Consider the following 11,599-nt stretch of genomic DNA (forward strand, 5'->3'; position numbering starts at 1 on the left):
TTGGAATTTTTATCATTTTCTTCATCATCACTGTTTGGAGTAAACCAGAGGGGGTGGAATACTTTGAGTCTGGGGCGGCGGAGCGAAGTTAAAAGTGGGAGGGGGGGGGGGCACAGGGAAAAAGGGCACCTTTTCTTTCGAAAAGGGCACTATCTTAAACATGGCCGTATGCAGAATTTTTTTCGCTAGGGGGGCCGGGGGGGGGGGGGAGTTTAACTTTGTTAAATGAAATTTAACCCCAGTGTATTTAAGGCACGAAGGATTACTTTTGCAAGATTTTCATGAAGGAAGCAAAACGGCGCTAAATGTTAAGAGACCGGGCGCTCATCGGGCACGAAAAAACGATAAAACTGGTCCTTCTCAGGTGTCCATGAGGGGGCATCATTTTTTGGAGAGAAAAAAAATTGGCACTTATACGAGAAAGGGGAAATTGGTATCACCTAATCTGGTCCTCCTTCGATGAAAGGGGCACAGTACACGTTTGTGAGGGGGCATTTTTCTTGCATAAAAAGGCACTTTTCAGTGCTTCAAAAAGTTGGGGGGGGGGGGGGCACTGTGCCCCCGCCCCAGGATCGCCGCCCCTGCTTTGGGTTGGAATCCATGTATTTTGTACTGAGCAAAAAAAATGCCTTGTGTTACTATTCATTTTAATGTTTTCTTGCAATCATTAATATTCTATTGACTTATTATAATGTTTTATCATTATGCTATTCTGTACAAGGTTGCATTTTGATCACCATGATTAGACAGGGCTTTCCTGCATTTTTTTTTTGGGGGGGGGGTACTTGAAGGACTGATCTTTGAATTTAAAACAGGATAAATTAATATATAAAAAGTCAAATTTTTTGTTAGTGTTGTACCCCTAAAAATTGGATTTGGAATTCAAGTAAATTTTTTTTACTTGTATGTTGAATATTCTTTTCTTCACAAAAAACAATATAATATAAGAGATGCAACGATTTTCAATGGTAAAAGTTTTTTATAGGAAGTGTGCATGTGTAAACGTTTTAAGCATCCGTTTCTTAGTGTGATTTAATGTTTTTGATATGATGGCAGATAATAGTTAGTGAGATGAAGTGCACCATGTGTGTGTATTTCAGTCCAACCATGATGAATGCTTTTGATCCTAGCTGAAATGGTTTCATTTTTATATGTATTCTTTGGAGGTGTTTTGTAAGTTGAAATAATATACGCACGTAAGTTCTCTATTGATCTTTTGCTTTGGCATAAAGTACTAAACTTTCCAATTACGGGCTTCGTGAAATCCTTAGGCCATCCTTCAAAAAAGTTGAATTGAATGAAAAGAGAAAAAGCAAACTTAACGCTGGAAATTTCAGAAGAAAGGTATTCGGGAATCTGCGCTTGGTATTTCTCATAGAGCTATATATAACCAGCCGCTGTGCGCTTTCTTTTTGCGCATGTCTCTTTCTCTCATTGATGACGTAGTTCAGTCGTTTCCAAGATAGCCGCGCAGATAGCAGCTGGATGGCAAGAAGACAAACAATAATTAAAACTCTTGTTACCGGTTTTGACTCCCTAATAATTCAAAGGCGAAGTTGTTTTATTTTCTTTCAACAGGATAATCTATTTTCGGGAGAATGGAGAAACAAATTGATACAGTTTTTCAATTTCTTAAGGACAACCCCAAAGTGGCGGCACTTGCATTGGGGGCACTCTTCGGGGCGGGTGCAGTGTGTTATGGGTATGTTGATTCATCGTTTGACCTCGTTGTTGTTGTTGTTTTTTTGCAGGAGTTTCTGCATTTTATTCATAAATCAATGATAAATTAACATGTTCACATAATTGAATGAATACAATTTAAATGTGACAATTAAAGAGATACATTGTAAATAATACAGAAAAGACTGATAGTTAAATCATACCTAAGCATGTGATATAGTTCGGTAAAATACAGGGGCCAGCTATTATAAGCACAGAGGTGCTTGAAGCAATAGCAGCCAGGAGAGGGGGCTACATGAAAACCATCATAAATCATATTTGATAAATTGATCGTCACGAAATATAAGATTTTAAAAAATATATATATTAGTAGAAAAAAATGGTTAAAAGAAGTGCAAGTGTGTGCATGTGGGTGAGTGCAGGTGAATCAAATTAGGTATACTTAGAAATAAGAATTTTTTTCAACGAAGCTTTAAACGAATAGAGAGATGTACATTGTTTAATATCATGTGGCAATGCATTCCAAATATCTGGGCCATGGTGGCGTATCGTCTTATGAGCGAGTAATATTCTTGGGTTGGTTAAGTGAAGATCTGTTGAATGTCGTGTTGGATATTTGTGAATGTCTTTGTTGTAAACAAAAAAATTGCGAAATGGAATCGGGATAATATTGGATGAATATTTAAACATAAATATGGCCGTTTGATAAATGTTAATATCTTCAATTTTCAATGTCTTTAAGTTGTGAAATATTGGATCAGTATGTGCAATGAAATGTGAATGAGTACATATGCGGAGTGCTTTCTTTTGGAGACGGAAAATCGTTTCTATTTTTACCTTACTACTATACCCCCATACTAAGTTGCAGTAAGATAAGTGGGATAAAACGAACGAATTATAAAGCATAATGATTTTTTGGAGAGATAATATTTTAATCTAAACAAAATTCCTATTCCTCTGGATGCCATCATGCAAATATTGTGAATGTGACTGTTCCAGGTTAAATTTGAGTCAATCCATACACCTAAAAATTTGGTTTCTTGTTTTTCAATGATAGGTATGTCATCTATGTATATATTAAGGAACATATGTTTAGTTTGAATGTGTTTAAAATACATAAAATTTGTTTTGCTTATATTTAGGGAGAGTTTATTAGCTTTAAACCATTTTGATAATTTCTTTAATTCTAAATTAAGTGTCGGGACGAGTATATTTAAGTCTTTGTGGGAATAGAAGACATTTGTATCGTCTGCAAATAAAACGTATGTTAATTCTCGAGATGCATTTACAATATCATTCATATAAATCAAAAATAGCAAGGGACCTAACATCGATCCTTGTGGTACTCCACATTTCATGGTACAAATATAGGATGTTTTTTATTTGAAAGAAACATAATGGCGTCGATTACTTAAGTAATCTTTGAACCAAGTGAAAACCACCCCCCTGATTCCATATCTCTTTAATTTACAAAGTAAAATGCGGTGATCCATTGTATCGAATGCTTTCGATAGATCCATAAAAATCCCAACAGTGTGTTCTTTTTTAGAGAGAGAATCAGATATTTTGTCGAATAATTGTAAAATAGCATAATCGGTTGAATGATTCTCTCTAAAACCATATTGATTTGGAATTAATATATTATTATTGTTCAAAAAGGAATACAATCGCTTGTAAACTACTTTTAAATTTTTTTAGAGATATACTCGGTAATAAAGATATTAGTCGGTAGTTGGAAGTAAGACATGGGTCATCTTTCTTATATATTGGTATTATTTTTGCAATCTTAAGTAGATCGGGAACAATGCCATGATACAGAGAAAGGTTAAAAATATGCATGAGCGGTGAAGCTATAAAGTGAATTATTTGTTTTAATAAATAGACACTTATTCCATCATGCCCTGAAGATTTAGTCGGTTTCAAAGACCTAACAATTTCTAAGATCTCATGAGTATTAGTCGGATTAAAAAATAAAGAATTTTCCGGAAAGTCGTTTAAGTATTAAGAAAAGTCATTATCATTAGATACTATTTTTGAAGCTAAATTTGGACCGATATTATTGAAGAAGTTATTAAAGGCATTAGCAACATCACTTGGGTTTCGCAAGTGTTGTCCATTTTCTACGAAATTAATGTTATCATAGCTTTCTTTTTTCTTACCTAATATCTCATTTACAGATTTCCATAATGAATTTTTATTATCTTTGTTATTTTCAATTTTATCAGAAAAGTAAGATTTGCGAGCTAGGTGGATAACTGAAATTAATTTGTTGCGGAATTTTTTGTATTTATTTATGTTTTGAATTGTAGGCGATTTAATGGATATTTTATAGAGTCTATTCCGAGTAAATATGGATTTAATTATACCTTGTGTAACCCACGGTTGTTTGTTCTTCTTTTTGCTCGATTTAACTCTTAGTAATGGCACGTTTTTATCATAATAATAAAGAAGTTTATTTAAGAATATTACATAAGAGTCATTTGTTTTTTGTTCTAGGTAAATATCATGCCAATCTTCTTCAGCCAAATCTACCTTTAGGGATTCTATATTACGTTGGGTTTCTTTTCGTCTGGTTATGTTTTCTTTGTCCCTAGGTTGGTGAGGGCGTTTATCATTTGGATACATTGCAAAAATAGGCAGATGGTCTGAAATATCATAGTATATTATTCCATTATCATTTTTATCAAGTGCATTAGAAAAAATATTATCAAGTATTGTATTTGATATGTTAGAAATTCTAGTTGGTTTATTAACGAGATGTTGTAATCCAACTGATGATATTGAATTAGTAAAATGTTGACCTATTGTAGTATAGGGAAAGGAAAAATCAATGTTAAAGTCGCCCGTGATATAGATTTTTTTGTTTTTTCGAGAAACTGATTCGAGACTAGATTCCAAATCATTTAAAAATATATCAGCATTATTGGTTGGGGGTCTATAGATTACACCGATTATTTTATTCTTATTTTTAGCGTTAGAAATTTCAATGAATAAGGATTCTATATTTTGAAGTTCAATATCATGTCTTACTTTGTAATTAAGATCTTTATGTACATAGAGAGCGACACCTCCTCCCTTACCAACTTTTCGATCTGTATGGAGGAAGTTGTAATTATCAATGTTGTAAATTGGAGGAGACATTGGATGCAACCATGTCTCTGTGAGACCAATAATAGAAAATGGAAATGTGTTTAATGTGGATAAAAATTCGCAGAAAGTATCAAAGTTTTTTTGTAAGCTTCTTATATTTAAATGCATTAAACTAAAGTAGTCGGGAATATCACTTTGAGCTACTTTATGAAAAGCCTTATTAAATTCACTGGCTGTATAATATTTACACTGGGGAGAAAAGGTTTCACCGTTTAATATATCTGCTCTATTGAAAGAGAATAAATAGGATTTTGTTTGCAATCGTTGAAGAAGTAACCGAGGTGCATGGTGCATGTGAGTGCAAGTAAAGGTGTATGCCAGAAGCATTGAAGAAAGTGTTATACATGTTCACTTACGTGTGACGATCTGACAGACTCGGGCTGGTGCTTACATCATTGTCATTAAAATAAATTATATGATGGATCTTTGAAAATATTGATATATCTTTGTCCAATGTTTGGTAAAATAAGTTTTAAAGATAATATGAAATTGAAATGACTTTTTAAACCTTTTAATACAATTAACAGCTGGTAATAGTTCAGTTTTGAAAGCCAGACTCTGATTGGTATGGGAATTGTTCAGTATTGGTTGGACGATGCTCATTAATCATGATGCTTTATTATGCTTTAATTGCATGTTTTCTGATTCTTGTTATTGTTAAGCAATTTCCCGCGCGTTTAAAAGTATTTTAACATTAAAGCGCCATCGACAAACTCTATATACATGTATAATCTATTTGAAAGACTTTACATTGTCTTTTATTTCGCTTCTTCTAAACATGTTTTGAAGGATTTTAAAATGTGAACATCTGGTCTTGACTGGTATGGTAATTTCTTGGTTTTGGTTGGGCGATAATATGTTTTAATTGCATATTTTTGGTTGGCACGGGCATTGCTCGGCTTTGGTCCGACAATACTCCTATTATCAAATGCTCAGGTTTTGATGTCCGTTTCAAACTTTTTAAAAATCTTGTTTGAATGCCATTTACCCCGTTCGTAATCAAAATAACAACAATACTGAATTTTTAGGAGAGTTGTAATGTGAACACTTTACTCTGGTTGGTATTGAGATCGTTCTGTTGGCATATTGTACTCATACATGTAATGACCCAGGCAGGCTTTTTTGGAAATACTTTAATGCAAATTTCCCACGTGTTTTAAAGAATTTCAACTCTGTATAGTCTCATTGTCTATCACCAAACGATATTGTCTTGTCTCCATGACTTTACAACAATGACTGCTTCTTCTAAGTACATTGAGGGTATCTGTTTATACGTAAATACCTGACCCTGATTGGTATGGATATCGTTTGGTTTTGAGTGGCGAAATAAATAATAAGTATGTTATAATGTGTTAATGCAGGTTTTCGGAACTATTTGTTAAGTAATTTCCCACGTGTTTTATACTATTTCAACATTGAATGATCCATCGCCAAACTAAACGAATATAATACCTTATTCACATGACTTTACTTTGTTCATATTCATAATGACATCATTATCGCTTTTACTAAGCATGAATAGATGTAATCTGTTTAAACATGACCCTTGTTGACCCTTGTTGGTATAATTTTGGGCATTGCCCCGATTGGGTGATGCTCCTGTTATCCAGTGCATGATGCTTTGATATAAGTTTTCACTTGTATGCATTTATTCTTTGCATGCCTTTATGTTGTTCATATTTATAGCATAATTACGCCTTTTTATATATGAGCATGCATTGATGTAATTTGTTGAATATCAATGTGAAATTGAAAACCAGACCCTAGTTGACATGGGCATTGTCTACGGTTCCTTTGGTTGAGCGATTCACTTTTTATTTTAAAGCACTCAATGCTATGTATGTTGCATGAATTTGTTATCCATACATTTACCATGTTTGACTGTTTTTTCTCAGAATGTATGGAGGTAAATTGCTTAATATGTACACCTGATTCCAGTAGGTATGGGCATTGCTCGGTTTGTGTGACTATAGTCAACCAAGGCCGATCAATGTCCATAGGAGCACTAACACTAGTGATCCTATCATCAATCTCGCGCTCTTTACTTTATTGCTTGTTTTTGGAAATGCTTTAGTGTTCCATGTACTTCCCGTGGGGATAAAATTGCAACTTACGAATTGTTTCGCTTTTATGCATTTATAGCGATTCTTCTTTGTTATGTATTTATTGCTCTGATGTATATGTATATATATATATTTTTTTTTTTTGAAGTAATTTCCTTGTTTGCATGTCTTTACCAAAATTAGCAACAGTTATCTATTTTCAATTGTACGTTACAAAAATTATGGTCGCCTCTTTTCATGTTTTGTTTTCATGTCCACAATATAGATTTTGCTTATGCTTTTTCTTGTCATTTGCCCACCTGTATGGAGTATCGTTATTTTTCATCACTTGCATTTCTTATTACATTGATTTATCTTTGGGCATCTCTCCAGTAATTATCAATGATGTATTTTTACTGTCTTTGCTCTCTGACGCGTTCGTCCGCTCTGCCTACGAGGATTTCTGCTAAATCATGTAAATGCTGCCCTCTCTCGAACCTTTATGAATTCTTTATTTGTTTTTACATGTATGTGTTTTTGTTTCGCTGTATGACTGTTACTTATTTGTTCCCACACAGGACCTTTTATCTTAATTACTCTTCTTTTATTAACTCAATGCCGGAAGTAGTAGTGAATGTTGAGACGCTAACTGTACTTCCGTGAATACTTTAATTGATATGCCGTTTTATTCTTTGAGTAATGATGACCTCTCCATTAATTTAAATACACCTAATAATTATGGCAACCCTCATGTTAATTTGGCGTACAACCACTTTGTAGCAAACAACATCAATGCATCATCAGAACTTCTTGATTTTCACACTGATCATGACTTAATTCGCAATCCTTCATCAGAATACATCACTGAACTTCAATTCAAAAACACTACTAGACAATTCTCCAAAGATATTTTTTCTTTATTACATTTAAACATAAGAAGCATTAATAAACACTTCGAAGAGTTCCAACTGCTATTAGACAATAATTCATCTAGACATTCATTTTCCATTATTGGACTTACAGAAACTTGGTTAACTGATGAATCCAATATTCCATTTGCATTAGATCAATATGATTTCGTTTTTAATAATAGGAAAGATAGACATGGCGGTGGTGTTGCGTTATATGTTTACCACAATTACGAATACAAAATTCATAACGAAATCACTATTATGAATGAATATGTAGAGTCACTTTTTATCGAAATCAATGTCCCAAATTCCAAAAATATAATTATAGGTATTATATATAGACCACCAAATTCTAACCATAATGATTTTTTACTTTACCTTTCTAACTTAGTTAGATATCCATTGTTGGTGAACAAAGATGTTTTTATATAAGGGGATTTTAATATCGATATATTGAAGCATGACAGCAACAATACTGCCCATGAATTTCTTGAAACATTTTTGACTTCTTCATATTTGCCATTAATATCAAAACCCACTCGCGTTGCAGATCGCTCTGCAACACTTATTGATAACATATTTTGTAACATCATGCCGACTCCTGATTCTGAAATAATATTATCTGATTTGACAGATCACTTTCCCATTATGTCACATTTTACCCTTAAGCACTCATGTATTAATCCATCCAAGCCATCAAGGCGGAGACCTACTCCAGAGAATCTTGCAAGACTGGGTGTTTCGTTAGAGTCTGTTGACTGGTCACCTATTTATAACAATAATGATGCAAACATATGCTTCAATAACTTTCTGAATATTTTTATTAGTGAATTAGATAAGCATATTCCAAAAGTAAGAGATAGACAAACTAACTACAAAAAATCACCAAGACTTCCTTGGATATCTAAAGCACTTTTGCGTTCAATCAACAGAAAAAATAATTTATATTATAATTCAAAATTTAAAGGTACTCTTCAGGCAAAAACTAAATACACCACATATAAGAATACTTTAACTCAGACCTTACGTTTGGCAAAGAAAAGATATTTCACTGATCAAATAATTCTGTATAAGCACGACATTCAAAATACATGGAAAGTTCTTAAACAAGCCATGAATTTATCCAGTAATAAGTCCGATATAACTGAAATTAGGTCTAACGGTGATATTATTGGAGATCCTGAAAATATAGCTAATATTTTTAATGATAATTTTTCATCTATAGGAACTAACCTAGCTAGAGACATCCCCCCTTCAACAAAACATTTTCATGATTATTTAGGTACACCTAATTCTAGTTCAATATTTTTCACTCCCGTAGTCAAAAAAGATATTACTGATATTGTATCTAATTTGAATAATAAAAAAAGTCCTGGTTACGATGATGTCAATAACTTTATTTTAAAAGGTATAATATCTGAAATTGTCGATCCTTTGACATATATTTTTAACCTTTCTCTAACCTCCGGTCAAGTCCCTGATCGCATGAAAATTGCCAAGGTCATTCCATTGTACAAAAAGGGTGACAAGTTAAGTATCAGTAACTATCGCCCAATTTCTTTATTATCATCCTTGTCCAAAATTTTTAGAAAAAGTGGTTTATAGCAAAACAATTGATTTTTTTAAATCTCACAATATTTTTTTTAACTTTCAGTTTGGATTAAGAGAAAAACATAACACAGAACATGCATTGTTGAATTTCGTTGATAGAGTGGCCCACGCTTTTGATAATTGCTCACATCTAGTCGGCATTTTTCTGGACTTCTCCAAGGCCTTCGACACCATTAACCATGATATCTTATTACATAAACTTTCTCATTATGGGGTGCGCGGGAAGGCCTTGGAGTGGTTCAGAAGCTACTTGTCTGACAGACGTCAATTTGTATCTTTGAATGGTCATGCATCCAACATGCAATACATTAATTGTGGAGTCCCGCAAGGCAGTTTGTTAGGCCCTTTATTATTTATCATTTATATCAATGACTTTTGTAAATCATCTGATGTCCTTTCGTTCATTCTTTTTGCAGACGATTCTAATATATTTTATTCCCATAAAAATCCATATACCTTAGTAAATACTGTTAATAATGAACTTTTAAAAGTCACACAATGGATAAGATCCAACAAATTGTCTCTTAATCTGCTTAAAACTAAATATATGCTATTTAGCAATTATATTGATACACTTCCCATGGACATTGTTTTAGATGACACTAATTTAGAAAGTGTCACATTTATTAAATTTCTCGGTGTTACCGTTGATAATAAGCTTTCCTGGAAATACCATATAGATTGTATATGTAAGATTATTTCGCGAAATATTGGCATTATCAATAAACTGAAATATCATTTTTCGTCGTCATCACTTTTAATGCTATATTCTTCCCTGATCTTACCTTACTTGAATTATGGGATACTTGCCTGGGGGAGCACCCACCAAACCACTTTAGATAGACTGTTATTACTGCAAAAGAAGTCCCTTCGTGTTATTCATAATTCAGCTTTTCGTTCACACACTGACCCACTATTTTTTTGATAGCAAATTGCTGAAGATAAGCGACCTATACTTACTTCATTTAGGACAATGTATGTTTAAATTTGACAAAAACACACTTCCACGTGTATTTGATTCTATGTTTCCTCTTAATCGGTCTTTTCATAATTACCCTACGAGGCAATCTAACGAATTTCATTTACCCCGTTTTAGAACTTTATTGGCAAAGAGTACATTCATGTTCGATGGCCCTAGATTTTGGAACTCCCTCGACAATAACATAAAAAACAGCCCTTCCATACATTCTTTTAAAAGAAAACTAAAAAACTTCTTACTTAAATCCTACCGAGGTTTTCATTACTAATTCCTGCTCGTTATCATTTCCTGTCAGACTTCAAGTTATTTTTGTTAGTCTTTATCATTTTGTTTTATCCTCTCTTTCGGTCGCAATTCGTCCTGGTTCTATTTATGTTTATTTCTCCTTTTGTCATCCTGTTTTTTTTTTTTTTTTTTTTCTCGCTTTATTTTATTCTTTTTTCGTTTTGTCTTGTTCTGTGGGTTATCCTGTACTTTTTAATCTTTTCAGTAAATCTCCGTAGGCAAATAGCAACCATTGCGTCTCTCTCTCTCTCTCTCTCCTCTTTTCTCTTCCTTGAGGGGGGTTCACATTTATACAAGCTATGCTTTTGAGTGAATCTCCCATTTCCACAGATACTTTTCTTCTATCTAAACTATATATCATAATTTTGTCTACAATAATGTTTTGTATTATCTTGATATGTTAATTATCATTAATGTTTTGTATCGTAAATATTTGTTATAATGTATAAAAAATGATTTGTATCAATATTTATGTCATTTCTGTTGGAAATAAATCTGAATCTGAATCTGAATCTGAAAAGGGTGATGTCATCAACCTACACAATAGAGTGGATGAGAAAGAAAGAGAAATCATGCATCTTCGTGAAAAGATTTCCAGCCAAAACAACAGATGTTCAAAGCTAGAGAATGCGATTGACAACATGGAGCAGTACTCCCGGCGTTCATGCATTCGGATATTTGGTGTGAAGGAGACAACTGGAGAGAACACTGATGACTTGGCAACAGACATCATATGTGGAAAGCTGGGCATTCAACTTGACAAAACAACAGACATCGATCGTTCTCATCGGACAGGAAAACCGAAGGCTCATCCATCGTCAACGACCGGACGTCCATCTACTGTTGATGTGACATTGAGCGCTTCAGCATCTCGTGAGGCTTCTTCTACTGATCTTGCTTCTAGTATCATTCGCGATAAATATGCTCGCTCTATCATCGTG

This window comes from Lytechinus pictus, chromosome 3, assembly GCF_037042905.1.
Source record: "Lytechinus pictus isolate F3 Inbred chromosome 3, Lp3.0, whole genome shotgun sequence".
Classification (NCBI taxonomy): domain Eukaryota; kingdom Metazoa; phylum Echinodermata; class Echinoidea; order Temnopleuroida; family Toxopneustidae; genus Lytechinus; species Lytechinus pictus.